This window comes from Ursus arctos, unplaced genomic scaffold (genome assembly GCF_023065955.2).
Source record: "Ursus arctos isolate Adak ecotype North America unplaced genomic scaffold, UrsArc2.0 scaffold_11, whole genome shotgun sequence".
NCBI lineage: Eukaryota > Metazoa > Chordata > Mammalia > Carnivora > Ursidae > Ursus > Ursus arctos.
Genome location: NW_026622775.1, coordinates 36,888,089 through 36,903,230, shown reverse-complemented (window position 1 = coordinate 36,903,230; position 15,142 = coordinate 36,888,089). Strand labels below are relative to the sequence as shown.

The following is a 15,142-nucleotide window of genomic DNA, read 5'->3' as shown; positions in this document are numbered from 1 at the left end:
GCTAATTCTGTTCTCCATGACATAATAGAATGGGACTACCGTGCATAATGACAACTGTAAATATATGTAGCCTACAGGGACTCTAGGCTCAAAGGGAAATGACTCCTGAAAGAACAGCCAGAAATGGAAGACAAGGGTGCTAGTTGTTCTGCATTCGAATGACAAATTCTGAAGCCTTTACACTAGATGATGACGCACAAGGATTCTTTGGAAAGCGTTTCCGAAAGGCTCAGAGAATCTGTATCATATTTAGAAAGCCAGTTCTAGCTACCAACCATATCACTTAGTTCACAGACTTTTTTTCCCCCACATTTCAATATTTCTGAAATCAGGGGACATCTTATACTTGATTTATATATTTTAACAACCAACCAAAACCTGTTCTCCCATAAACTGTTACTAAATCCCTGGCATGCCTTCCAGTCCAGGGCCGGCAAGCTTTTTCTGTAAAGGGCCAGATGGTAAATACTGTAAGCGTTGTGAGCCCCACAGTCTTGCTGCAACTACCTGGCTCTGCCATTGTGGCAGGAGAACAGCCATAGATAGTATGTAAGGGAATAAGCCTGGCTGTGTTCTAGTAAAAATAGGGAAATTGCTATTTATATAATTTTCGCATGTCACAAAATACTCTTCTTTTGATTTTTTTCAATTTTTTCAAAGTATAAAAAACCAAATGAAAAAACATATAAAAACGGTTACTAGTCCAGATTTGGCCTGTAGGCCATAGTTTGCCGACCCTGATCCATTCAATGGAACAGGGGAATAGATGAGACCCCTTGGTCTCAGGTGTCCTTAGTTGGGTCAAAAGAGGCTGCCCCCGCCCAGCGGGGTCTGCCCCTTGTTGCTTAGCATTCCTTTTCCTTCAGAAATTGAAGTAATGATTTTAACTGCTTAATGTTGAGTTAACCTGATATTAAAGTTGGTAACTTACCACCGTGAGTTGGTTTAGATTTTTACATTGCTCAGTACAGTACCTTGGCAAGAAGGATCTAGGAAATATTGAAAACAAAATTAAGAAAAGTTCATACTTCTATATACAGTAACATGCCAGTGCGTTTCAAACACAACACTTCCCTTAGACTCCCTTTGTTCGGCAATGTTCTAATTATCCCTTTATCTTTAAGCTCTACTTTCTGTTTCCATTGTGTCATTTTTCTTTGTGTTTTTCACATGTACAATAGACCTTATTCACAAGAAGGCGGAGCCGCGATCCAGAACGAGGCTTGTAACACAAGGAAACTTAAACAGGCTGGAAATTAAATAAATTTAAGTACAAAAAAACTTGGAAGGAAATTGAACCCATCTTGCATAGCACAGCATCCAAACAACATATTTGGAAGATTTAATATTCATCACTGACCAGAGATCAAGGATTACTAGTGAATTTAATATAAAAATGGTAATGAAGACAAATTAAAAAGTAGCCTCAGATAACAGAGTTTCAGAAATGCTCTTCGATTTTCATAAGATGTGGAGGAGCTTCTACTTCCCACCTCAGAAGCCAGCCCCTTCCTCCTGGGCACCGGGTCAGGCGCAGAATGCCCACACCGGCACCAGCCAAGACTCTGGAACTATCCCTGTGAGGCCACATGGGACAACCCTGCCTCTCTCACTTCTTCAGGCAGACCTCTCTGGAGGCAAAGCCAGAGGTGCCCATCCTGGCCTGGAGCCCCGGGTTTGGCCATCCTCATGGCAAGGGGCTCCCCTTACCTAGAATTTGCAGGCAGAGCTAACATGAGAGCAAGCAGCCCCACTGAGCCTTGTCTCGTGCTTCAGGGACACACATGAATTAGTGCATTAGATCCCCAGGACTGACTTACTGGTTGCAATTTTGTAGCCTCAGACATCTCCTCTATTCTCCCGCCCTCTGGTAACCACCATTCAGTTCTCTGTTTTCATGAGTTGGGCTTGTTTTGTTTTTGTTGTTGTAGTTCTCTGTTCCTTTTTTCCTCTCTTGCTCTCTTCCCTTGTGATCGATGACTTCCCTTAGTGTTAAGTTTATATTCCTTTCTCTTTATTTGTGCGTATCTATTATAGGTTTGTGGTTACTGTGAGGTTCATGTATAACATCCCAATTATACAGTCTGTTAGGCTGGTGGTTGCTTTAGTTTGAACACATTCTAAAAGCACTACATTTTTACTCCTCCCCTCCGTATTTTATGTATCAGATGTTGTATTTTACATTTTTTTATCTCGTGAATCCCTTAATTGAATTTTTCAATATAATTGATTTACTACTTTTTTCTTTAAAGCTTCATACTAGCTTTATAAGTGATTGATCTATTATTACTATATGTTTGCTTTTACCAGTGAAATTTTTTCCTTTCATAATTTTCTTCTACTTACAGCCTTTCCTTTTCTGCTTTAAGATGTCCCTTTAACATCGGTTTAGTGGTGAAGAACTTCTTTAACTTTTGTTTTTCTGAGCAACTCTTTTTTACTTCATCAACTCTGAATGATAATCTTGCTGGCTATAGTACTTTTGGTATTTTCCTTTCAGTACTTCGAATGTATCAGGCCACTTCTTTCTGACCTGTAAAGTTTCTGCTACAAAATCTGCTGATGGCCTTATAGGATTTCCTTGGTATGTCACTAGTTGCCTTTCTCTTGTTCCTTTCAAGATTCCCTCTTTATCTTTAACTTTTGCTATTTTTTTAAAGATTTATTTATTTATTAGAGAGAGAGAGCACGTGCAAGCCCAGAGGTAGTGAGAATCCTCAAGCAGATTCCCCACTGAGCACAGAACCCAACACGAAGCTTGATCTTAGGACCTAGAGATTATGACCTGAGCTGAAATCAAAAGTCAGATGCTCAACAAACTGAGCCACCAGGTGCCCCACTTTTTGCCATATTAATTATGTATCTTGGTGTGGGCTTCTTTGAGTTCATCTTATTTGGTGCTGTTTGTGCTTATTTGGTGCTGTTCGTGCTTCCTAGACCTGGATATCTGTTTCCTTCTCCAGATTAGGGAAGTTCTCAACTATTATTTCTTCAAATAAGCTTTCTGCCCCCTTCTCTCTCTTTCTTCCTTCTGGAATCTCTATAATGCTAATGTTAGTATGCTTGATGTTGTTCCAGAGGTCCCGTAACCTATCCTTTTTTTTTTTTCCTGTTCAACTTGGGTGTTCTCCATTACCCTGTCTTCCAGATGCTGATCTGTTCTTGTGATCTGCTGTTGATTCCCTCTAGTGTATTTTTCATTTAAGTCATCGTATTCTTCAACTATGGTTGGTTGGTTGGTTGTTTTGGGGTTTTTTTTTTTTTTAATATTCTATCTGTGAAGTTCTCACTAAGTTCATTCACTCTTGCTTCAAGCCCGGTGAGCATCTTTATGACCATTACTTTGAACTGTTTATCAGATTGGTTATCTGTTTCATTTAGTTCTTTTTTTGAAGTTTTGTTTTATTCTTTAGTTTGGGGCATATTCCTCTGTCTCATTTTGTTTGACTTTCTGTGTTATTAGGTGAAATAGCTACCTCCAGTCTTGAAGGAGTGGCCTTGAATAGGAATGTCCCCTGTGTAGACCATGTATGCCTGGCATCTTAGTCTGACTGGCTGGAGCTGGAGCTGGCACAGGCTGGCAGGTCCCAGGGTGCTCTGAGGGTGCCCTGGCAGGGTGGCTGGAGCTAAAGTAGGCATACATAGGCTGGGGGTGTCCCCGGCTGCTTTGGGCCTGGGCCACCTTGGCGAGACAGCTGGAGCTGTAGTCAGTGCAGGCCGGGGGATCCTGGGGTGCTCCACACCAGAGACATGCTAGCAGGATGGCTGGAGCTGAAGTGGGTATGAGCCAGGATCCTCTGCACAGGGAGCACCCTGGAGGGATAGCTGGCGATGAGGTGAGTGCTTGATGCCAGGGCTGGCACTGGACAACTGGGATGTGGATGAAGTGGACATGGACCCGGAGGTCCCAGGTTGCTCCATGCCAGGGTCACCCTGGTGGATGTCTTGAGCTGGGGTGGGCATGGACCAGGGTATTTTGGACAGGGGACACCCTGGCAGGGTGCCAGACCTACCCTGGTGGGATGGCTGGAGCCGAAGCAGATGTAGGCCACAGGTTTCCTAGTGTGTGCCATTCTGGGGCAGCCTTGATGGAGTGGCTAGAGCTGGTGTGGGCTAGAGGCTCAGGGCTTGATGAGGCAGCAGGCTGGCTAGAGCACCTACTCCCTGTTCCTAGCTGTGCTGTCAGGTGGAGAGGCTCTTGCCAGCACCATTGACCCAAGAGAGAGTTACAGAAATTCCCTCACCATTTGGCAAACACTCAAGGTTAGTAAATGGGTTTTCTTCACTTGCATTCTAGTTGCCCTTTAAACTGATGGTATTTTGCTGTGCCCCAGGTCAGGTGAATCTGTACGTGGCCCGTCTGTGATTTCCCTCCCTACTGCAGGTTACCACATTGAGGGTGGGGTTCCCATTACTACCATGTCTCCATCTCTCCTGCCATTCTCTGTGTGGCCCTCCAGTGCTTTATTGTGCAAAAGCTGCTCAATCAGCCAGTTCTTCAGGAGGAATTGCTCTATATGCAGATGTAGACTTTGGTGTGTCCATGAGAGGAGGTGAATTCAGGATCTTCCTAAGTTGCCATCAAGTTTGGCTTTTTTAGATTCTACATAACATGGCATTTGTCTTTCTCTGTCTGCCTTGTTTCACTTAGCATAAGCCCTTATAGGCCATCTATGTTATTACCAATGGCAAGATCTCCTTTTTCATGGCTGAATAATATCCCTCTGTCTGTGTGTATATATACACCACACACACACACACACACACACACATATCTAGATAGATAGATAGATAGATAGATAGATAGATAGATAGATCACACATCTTCTATATCTGTCCATCCATTGACAGACAGAGGTTGTTTCGATATCTTAGCTATTGTGAAAAATGCTGCAATGCACATGGGAGTGCAGATCTGTCTTCCATATCCTATTTTCATTTCCTTTGGATTATATACCCAGGAGTAGAGTTGTTGGATCATATGGAAGCTACATTTTTAATGTTATGAGGCACCTCTATACTATTTACCATAGTGGCTGAACAGCTTCTCATTCCCACCAACAGGTACAAGTGGTCCCTTTTCTTCATAGCCTCGCCAACACTTGTTATCTCTTGCCTTCTTGATGACAGCCATCTCACAGGTGTGTGGTGTTATTTCATCGTGGTTTGGATTTGCATATTCCTGATATTCAGTGATGCTGAGCATCTTTTCATATCCCTGTTGACCATTTGGATGTCTTCTTTGGAAAAATGTCTGTTAGTTCCTCTGCTCATGTTTTTTTGTGTGTTTTTAGCTTTTGTTTTTAGTTTTGTTTTAATTGGGTTGGTTTTTTGTTATTGAGATGGATGAGTTCTTTATATTTTGGATAGTAACCCCTTCTGTGGTATATGGTTTGTAAATATTTTCCTCCCATTCTGTAGGTTGCCTTTTCTCTTTTTTCAGTTCTTTCCTTTGCTATGCAGAAACCTTTCAGGTTTATGTAGTCCCACTTGTTGAATTTTGCTTTTGTTGTTTGTGCATCGCCAAGACTAACGTCAGGGAGCTTCTTTCCTATGTTTTTTTCCTAGGACTTTTATGGTATCAGGTTGTATGTTTAAGTCTTCAATCCATTTCAAGTTAACTTTTGTGTATGGTGTAGGATAGTGGTCCAGTTTTCTCAACACCATTTATTATAGAGACCATCCTTTCCCTATTGAGTGTCCTTGGCTTCCTTTCCAAATATTAGTTGACTGTTAATGTTGGGATTTACTTCTGAGCTCCCTGTTCCATTGTTCTGTGTCTATTTTTATAACAGCCATATATTTAAATTTCTGTGTAGTTCTGTAGTATAGTTTGAAATCATGAAGTATAACACTTCCAAATTTCTTCTTTCTCATGATTGTTTTGGCTATTCAAAGTCTTATGGATTCATACAAATTTTGGGATTTTTTTAAAGTTTGAAAAATGCCGTTAAGATTTTGATAGCAATTGTGTTGAATCTAGAAATGGCTTTGAGTAGTAAGGACATTTTAATAATGTTGAGTCTTCTGATCCACGGACACAGGATATCTTTCCATTTGTATCTTCTTCAGTTACTTTCATCAATGTCTTACAGTTTTCATTGTACAGATCTTTCATTTCCTTGGTTAAATTTAGTCCTAATTATTTTATTGTTTGAATGCTATCATGAATAGGAAAGTTTTATTTTTTTCAAATGTTTTTTGTTAGTGTGTAGAAATGCAACTAATTTCTATACGTTGATTTTATCTCCTGCAACTTAACTGAAATCATTTATTTGGTTTGTGGTTGAGTCTTTAGGGTTTTCTCTATACAAGATCATATCATCTGCAAATAACAATTTTACTTCTTTCCTCGGATTTGGATGCCTTTTATTTATTTGTCTCTCCTAACTGCTATAGCCAGGACTTTCAGTACTATGTTGAATAAGAGAGGACATTGTCGTCTTATTCCTCATCTTATAGGAAAAGCTTTCAGTTTTTCATTCTTGAATGTGTTAGCTGTGGGTTTATCATATGTGGCCTTTATTGTGTTGAGGTGTATTCCTTATATAACCAATTTGTTGAGGGTTTTATCATGAAAGTGTGTTGTATTTCGTCAAATGCTTATTCTGCAGCTAGTTAAATGGTCATGATTTTTATTTTCCTATTAATGTAGTATATCATCTATTGACGCGTATATTGAACTATCCTTGCATTCCTAGAATAAATCCCACTTGGTCATGGTGTTCAATCCTTTTAATGCATTGCTGAATTAAGCTTGCTTTAATTTTGTTGAGAATTTTGTATCTGTATGCATTAGGGATATTAGTCTATAGTTTTCTTGTAGTGTCCTTATCGGGCTTTGGTATCAGGGTAATGCTCTCATAAAATGAGTTTAGAAGTGTTCCTTCTTCAGTTTGGGAAGAGCTTGAGAAGGGTTGAGACTTGTTGACATTAATTCTTTAAATGTCTGGCAGAATTCATCAGTGAAGACATTTGGTCCTGGAGTTTTCAGTGTTTGGAGCTTTTCAATTACTGATTAAAGCACCTTATGTAATATTGGTCTATTCATATTTTCTGTTTCTTTCTCATGCATTCCTGGCAGGTTGTAGGTTTCCAAGAATTTATCATTTCTTCCAGATTATCCAATTTGCTAGTATATAATTTTTTCATAGTTTTTTATGATCCTTTGTATTTCCATAGTATCACTTGTAACGTCACCTCTTCCATTTCTGATTTTATTTATTTGAGTCCTCTTTTTGTCCTTTTAGTCTAGCTAGAGGTTTGTTGATTTTATATTTTTGAAAAACCAGCTCTTAGTTTCACTGGTTTTTTTTTCTATTATTTTTCTGGTCTCTATTTCACTTATTTCCATGCTAATCTTTGTTATTTATTTCCTCTTGCTGACTTCGGGCTTAGTTTGTTCTTCTTTTTCTAGGAAAAGAAGATATAAAGTGAGGTTGTTTGAGATCCCTTTATTTTAATATATGCATTTATTACTATAAACTTCCCTCTCAGAACTGCTTTAGCAGCATCCCATAGGTTTTGGTACATTGTGTTTTGTTTTCATTTGTTTTGAAATATTTTATTTCCTTTTGATTTCTTCTTTGACCCATTGGTTGTTCAAGAGTATGTTATTTATTTTTCATGTACTTGTAGCTTTTCACATATTTTAGCTTTCCTCTTGTTGTTCTGGTTTCATACCATCATAGAAAGAATACTTGGTATGATTTCAGTCATCTTAAATTCACAAGACTTGACTGTGTTCTGTCGCGTGGCTATCCTGAAGAATGTTCCATGTGCATGTGAGAAAAATTTGTATTCTTCTGTTGGATGGAATATTCTACAAATCTTTGTTAGATCCATTCGGCCTAATGTATGGCTCAAGCCCAATGTTTACGTGTTGGTTTTCTGTCTGGATGATCTATCTATTACTGAAATTGGAGTATTAGAACTCCCCTACTATTACTGTATTGTTGTCTGTTTCTTCCTTCATTATTTAGGTGTTCCAATATTGGGTGTGTATGTGCATATGATTGTTATATCTTCTTGATGAATTGACCCCTTTATCATTATATATTGACATTCGTCTCTTGTTACCATTTTGGCTTCAAGTCTGTTTTATCTAATGTAAGTATAGCTACCCTTACTTTCTTTTGATTTTTCACTGGCATGGAATATCTTTTTCTGTCTCTTCACTGTGTGCTTATGTGTGTCCTTAAAGCCAAAGTGAATCTCTTGTAGGCAGCATATAATTGTGTCATTTTCTATTCATCCAGCCATTATGCCTTCTGATTGGTTAATTCAATCCATTTACATTTAGAATTCTTATTGCTATGTAAGATCTTATAATGCCATCTTACTGTTTTCTGATTATTTGGTATTTGCATGGTCTCCTTCTATTTCTGCCTAACTTGGTATAAATTAATGATTATCTATAGTAGTATGCTCTGCTTCCCCTTTTCTATCTGTTGTGCATCTACTCTAGGTTTTTGCTTTGTGGTTACTATGAGGCGTACATAAGACATCTCATAGATAAAACAGGCCATTTTAAGCTAACAGCAACTTAACTTCAGTTGTCTATAAATGCTTCACCCTTTACTCCCCCTTGTATAGTTCTAATGTCATTATTTATCTCCTTTTATCTTGTATATTTATATAACATAAAATTATAGTAGCTATAGTTAAATTGTAGTAGCTCTAATTATTTTTAGTACTTTTTTCCTTTGACATTTATACTGCACTGTAACATACCATCTCAAGTCTGTTTACCTTTACCAGTGTTTATACTTTTGTGTATTTTCATGTTGATAATTAGTATGAGTTTATTTTAGCCTGAAGAACTTTCAGCATTTCTTACAAAGCAGGTTTAGTGGTGAAGAACTCCTTCAGCTTTTGTTTGTCTAGGAAAGTCTTTATTTCCCCTTCATATCTGAAGGATAACTATGCTGGATATAGTACTGTTGGCTGACAATTTTTTTCTTTCAATACCATGAATATGTCATTCCCTTCTCATCTGGCCAGTAGTGTTTCTATTGAGAAATCTTCTGACAGCCTAATGGTGGTTCCTTTGTAGGTTATAATATTTTTCCCCTGGATACTTTTAGAATTCTTTAATCTTTAATTTTTTTTATAGTTTTCATTATAATGTGTCTTGGAGAAGGTCTTTTTGCATTGAGATAATAGGGTGATCTTCTGTAGCTCCGTGAACTTAGATGTCCAGTTCTCTCTGCACATTTGGGAACTTCTCAGCTATTATTTCTTTAAATAAACTTTCTGTCCCCTTCTCCTCTTTTTTCTTTTTGGAATCATAATTATTCTAATATATGTTCTTTTGATGAAATCCCATAGATTAGATCATGTAGGCTTTCTTCACAGTTTTGCATTCCTTTGTCTTTGTTCTCCTCTAACTTGGTTATTTCAAAATTCTATCTTCTGACTCACTTATTCTGTCTTCCATTTGCCCTACTCTGTTACATTTTTCATTTCAGAGAAAATTTTTCAGAGTTTCTGCTTGGTTCCTTTTTATGATGTCTGTCTCTTTGGTAATATCTCATCTTGAACATTTGTGTGTGTGTGTGTGTGTGTGTGTGTGTGAGAGAGAGAGAGAGAGAGAGATTTCAACTATCTTTAGAGTTTTCTGGTAGCTCATTGAGTTTCTTCAACACCGATTTTGAATTTTTTATCCAAAACCCCTTGCCTTTGAGCTCTGCTATTGGAGAATTATTATTTTTTGGTAATGACATGTTTCCTTGATTTTTCCTGTTCTTTGTAGTTTTGCATTGCTGCTTTCACATTTGAAGTAGCAGCCACCTCCTTAAATCTTTGATTGTTGCTTTCAAGTTGGGTATTTGGTTCATTAGTGCTATTTCCATCTAGGGTTTTCTCTGCCTTTGTATGGGTACACCTGTCCCACTCTTCTTGCTCCCTCTTGTGGCAAAATTCTTAAGCTTTTACATCTTTGGTTCCTAAAACTCACCAGGCTGGCTATTTGGAAACCTTTCTTTTATTTTCCAGAAGACGGTGCTATAGCCAAGATTGTGGTTTCTCCCTTGTCCACAGACTCTGGCCTGTTTTTTGAGCACACTCCTAAGGTGCTTGCTCCTGCCACCACACTTGGGAGTGTGCACAAGTAGCCACCCATAAGAGTGGAGGGAGGTATAGCCCTTGGGGCATTAGAGTTGCCCACAGGCCCCATGGGAAGATCTTCAGGTGTAGTACTCCCAGGGGCTCATGAGTGGACTTCCCTCTGAGCACAGTCAGCAGGCCCTGGGTCCCTTTAATGTCCTTTGGTACTCTTATCTCCTCGTTCCTCCCAGTCATGTAGATCCTACCTAAGTACTGTAGGTGCTGCTGGAGAGAAACAGGTTTCTCCAGCAGCATTCCACACCACGGGGGTAGCTGGACACTCACTCACTGCTCTTCTTTTCCTCTATGAGAGAGATCACTGCCACCTGCTAGTTCAGCCCAGTGCAGTGTTGCTTTGGTGGGGGGTGAGAACAGCATTGGCAAAGTTCTTTTTACCATCTCTGCTGTGTCCAGACTTGTTTCTTGCTCCATTAGCATGCTGGAATCTCTCTTTGTAAGGGCTAAGCTTCGGCAGTTTCTCTGTTGTCTGTGGGTATCAGTCCAGGTCAGCACTCTTTAGGTTTTTTCCTGACTATGGCAAGAGAGGTTGGGGCAGGGTTACTGCCCCACTGGTTCCACAGCTGTGCCCATAACCAGATGCACAGGTGAGCCAGACTCCTCCTGGGTTCCCTGGCATGTGGTGCCAGATCCTGCAGCTCCCACAAAGGCACTTTTGTTCATGGGTAGATGACTAATTCTTCATTGAAAAAGAGGGACAAAAAGGAGGAATGCCTTCCACCACTGTGTGCTGATGTCACCCCTTAATGGTATCTTCTGGATCCTCTCTCTCTTTGTCACATCTAGAGGCCTTCAGGACCGCTCCCAAATGTAGCCAGTAGGCAGGCCCACCAAGAGTACTCAGCAGAGTAGTGGCATTGTGGGGCTTGGGTTTTCAAAGGGAATCCACAAGTAAATAGTAGTATAACTATATTGTTAAAGGTTATATTGTCTTCTGGGTATAGAAGCTAATGCTACTAAATTTGGGTTGCTGTTGCTACTCTTGTACCCTGTTACCATCATGTTTCACTGAGGCATCACCAGCCAGAGAGAAACAGCCCTGCATGGCCACAGGGTGCCCACCTGTGCTTGTGCAGCTGTCTTCTATGCTGACTTGTGCTAGGTGGAGCTTGGGGTTTGGAATGAAGGCCAGACTCCTTATACAGTCACTGAGCAGCATTTTCCAGTATTCACAAAGCTGTTGCAGGAATACCTGGAGTAAACGGTTGCTGGCCATTTCTATTAGTGTCACAGCATTTAGAGTTGAAGCTGTGTATCTTTTGCAGGTAACTCTGTTAACATAGCTGGCTAAAATTCTTTAACATCCCCTCTCCCCCGGGCTCATTTCAGGCTAAAAGTTTGATCCTAATTGGGGGGAATGTTCTGGAGTCAGCAGATAACTTACAAGAAATGAACATGCTGTTGAAAATATGTGGGACCCTATTTCAGAGAGGCTGTTATCACTCAAGTGTTCCCGTCACCACCTAGTGACTGTGTGACCTTAGAACAGGGTGCCAGATCCTCCCTGCGTGGTGCCCTGAGAGGCCATTCATTGCTTGTGGTAGGAGCGGCCATGCCAGTGGCGATGACTTGGTGGGGGACAGGGCACTCCTGGAGCCTGACGGCTCATGTTTGGTGCAAATAAAGTGCCATCAGTTGCCTTGAGACCTTGCCAGGCTCCTCTGCCACCCTGATCACTGTGGCCCTTCAGGTGGGAGAAATCATGCCGGGCATCTAGCTAAACTTCTGTGATCCAACAGATAGATTTTGTGCAGAAAGAAGAGTCAGTGCACAGGACTTTCTCTGATTCCTAATAATGTGAGATTCATTTCTGATTACAGTGAGGGTTCTTGCCTCTCCCTCTAGCCTGGTGTTTACCAGGAAAGGCTGGTGGGGATCAATATTAAGGCGTCCGGTCTTTTGTCTCACTGCAGTTAACGCACTCGTGCTGATAGGCCAACAGGGCGGTAGAGCCCCCATCTCTTTAGCTGTGACTCCCCGCCCCCACACCTCTAACCCCAGTGAGCAGTGAGTGGGGTTCATAGCACCCATGGCGTGGCATACGTGTGAAGTCACATTATAAAACCCAGCATAAACGAGTTGCCCAGAATCACAGGGCAAGATGAAAGGGGGCAGCTTTGAGTACTAATGAAAGAGTTTAGCTTTATGTATTGAGTTCTGCATTATCTGCTTAGTGCCACTAAAATGAAGATACCCATCTAAATTACCCAGTTTTTGTTTTGCTTCATTGATTAAAACTGGCGACACACTGCCCTAAAGAAACACTGTTGAAATAAGTTAATGCTGAGTACTTAAGAGTTTGGACAAGTCAGAGAAACAGGAGCAAGACCCCAGCAACAGGAGCTCTGGTCCCTGTAGCCCTCAGCCCTTCACCCAGGCTGCATGAAGTCATGGGAAGGGGGCCTCTCCTGGATGCTGTGGGGCTGAGTAGGTGGGTGGCTCCTGCCTCCCGGGTGCTTGCAGGCTGCTTAGGGACCTACAAATGGGAAAAGTTACAGCAAGAAGAGATGCAAACCACCGGAAAAAAGAGAAGGTGGTGCCCCCTGGCTCCATTGCTAATTTACAACTTAGACAAAAGGTGGCATCTGTGAGTTGGGTGCAGAGGAAGGTTCCTTCAGGCTGGGGCTCCAGGTAGGCTGGGGCAGGGGTGACTGTAGGGAGTGGGGGGTCCAGGAAACAAGCAGAAGCAGCCAGTGCTCACCTCATTGGAAAAGAGTGACACCTCTGAGAAATCGTGCCAGGTGAATAGCCCAGGGAACTGCTGAATTCTCTCTGAAGAGCGAGCCATCCAGGCAGAGCTGTGCCTAAATAATTTCATTTTAAAGGTGGCTTTGGAGAAGGTCTGCCCCCCCTCCCCCGCCCCCACGGTGCACCAGAATGCTAGCAGGCCGTGGTGAACTGTGCTCTGGCTTCATAGTGGGAATAGTGGTTTGGGGTTCAGACTGGAAACTGTTCGTTAGAGATACGCAGCCACCACCCAGTGCCGCCTTCCAAGCGATGACTGGCCTGCCCCACCCCCACCAATACGCTCTACTGGGACAGTGCACGGTGTCTGGGGAGGGCACAGGCACGGTACTTGTTTGTACCCTTGTTGCCTGGCTCCTCTGGGGTCGGGCAGGGGCCCCACCTGCCGTCTTCCTCGGTGCGCACCCCTGGACTGCACCCGGGTGACACCTTAGGGGATGCCTGAGTATGTGAGCAGCACGACCGTTAGACGCTTCACGGTGACACGGCAGTTTGGCTCGTGAACCGGTGTCCATTCTGACTGCTCAACATCCCTGCCCACCTAGTTGTTCAGTATGTGACCCTTGCTCCACTGCCAGAGCCCGGTCCCCGCTTCCTCATGCCCTGAACACCTGCAGCTTCGCCCTTCCTGTGTCTCATGTTTTCTGACCCGGGTGGTGCCCTCGTGCGGCAGCAGCCCACCTCAGACATGTGCGAAGGGCCAGCAGTCTGTGCGTCCTGTCCCGAAGGCCCTGAGCCCCTGGCTACGGCAAGGCAAGGCCGGTGAGGGCAGTGCAAGGGTCCTCGGCGGGCAGAACCTGCAGTCTGGACCAGAGTGGCCCCTATTCTCCCTGCCCAGTGACCAGGGCTACCTGGCTTTGGTTCTCCCAAATAATCCTTCGCCTCACCAGCCACGGGGTTGAGGCCTGCAGAGGTTTTCAGCCTTGTCCCAGGGAAGGGTGGGCCAGGCAGACACCTGAAGCAGCCAGCACTTTCTGGTAGCTGCTTGAGGGCCCCCTGGGCTCCCAGCCTGTCGGCATCTTGTCCACCTCAACAGGAGTGAGCCCTTTCCTGAGAGCGGTTGGTGGTGATGGAGTCCCTCACCCCCAGGTGTTCACAGGGCCAAATGTCCGGTCCCAGGCCGCCAGGCCTACCATACATGCCCCAGGAAAGCCCTCGTCCCTCTGCGGCCAGCCAAGGCATTTACTGTAAACAGAAGCCCGGGGTGTCTGCTCATGACCGGAAAGGAACTGCTTTCTCAGTCTGTGGAACATGGAGCAGAGGTGGGTGTGAGACGCCAGCCCCAGGTTAATATGCATGTTAGTGAGTAGAGTCTGGGACACCTGAACTCAGCCAACCTGTCAGGGAACACAGCTGAGCCCTTGGCTCTGGTTTCTCTCCTCAGCCCTCCTCGGTGACGCTCATGGAGGTGTTAAAGGTTGGTGCAGAGGCCATGAGCAGGCCTGGGACCTGTCCCCACGAACAGGCTCCCACTGGTGCTCCTGTGTGTGCCACCTCTTGCTCAAGACCTGCTTTACTCTGCTCCTTCTCTCTCCTCACGTGCATGAACTGGCATGTTTACAAACATAAACCCTAAGTGGCCCTGGCCCTGCCGGGTAACTTGTGTCAGACGTCAGCTGGTCAGGTGACAGGTGCCGCTCTGAACCCACTGAGTGACCCCACACGTGCCCCGACAGCTGTACAGCTTCGCTCCATCTCCTTCAGCTCGTTAAGCCAGAGCCACCTCGTCGCTCTGACCACCCTTCTGAAAATAGCTCCTCTGTCCCTGTCCCTTCTTGTGCTGTCGGCACCTGTGTTCATTGCTTCCTCTCAGTAGAGCAGAACGTAGGTACCCTGAGAACAAGGCTTTGTTGGGTTTGTCATGGTTTCCCAGCTCCTGGCCCAGAGCAGGTGCTCCAGAATTGGGTGGATAGACACGGAGGATGAGTTGTGAATAAGGACCTCGCCCTCCCTCAGCGCCCTGCAGCCCAAGCACAGGGAGCCTTCATCTCTGGACATGAACTAGGGCCAACCCCACAGAAGTACAAGATGTGGCAGCCAGGCAGAGTGGGGGTTGACGTTGCCTAGAAACCGAGATGTACCCCTCAGGTTAAAATTTTATTGAAGTATAGTTGACACACAATATTAACATTAGTTTCAGGTGTGCAGCATAGTGACTCAGCAGGTCTACAGCTCCCATCTGTCACCATACGGTGCTGTCTGTGCTGCACCTTTCGTCCCCGTGACTTCGTCCCGTAGCTGGAAGCCTGTATCCCACCCCTCTTCATTTTGC

General features: G+C 43.5%; 1 protein-coding gene and 1 long non-coding RNA gene across 6 annotated transcripts in view; one reads left to right on the top strand and one right to left on the bottom strand.

Annotated features, from left to right (window-relative positions):
* The window catches only part of LOC130543347 (uncharacterized), a 34,596-nt gene that overhangs the window by 8,948 nt on the left and 10,506 nt on the right, over positions 1-15,142 (bottom strand). For both annotated transcript variants that reach the window (XR_008958647.1, XR_008958648.1), the window contains exon 3: positions 932-989. This is a non-coding gene — a long non-coding RNA (uncharacterized LOC130543347). The remainder of the gene's footprint in view (positions 1-931; positions 990-15,142) is intronic.
* NR3C2 (nuclear receptor subfamily 3 group C member 2) overlaps positions 1-15,142 on the top strand; it is a 323,747-nt gene that overhangs the window by 301,836 nt on the left and 6,769 nt on the right. The window lies entirely within an intron of this gene.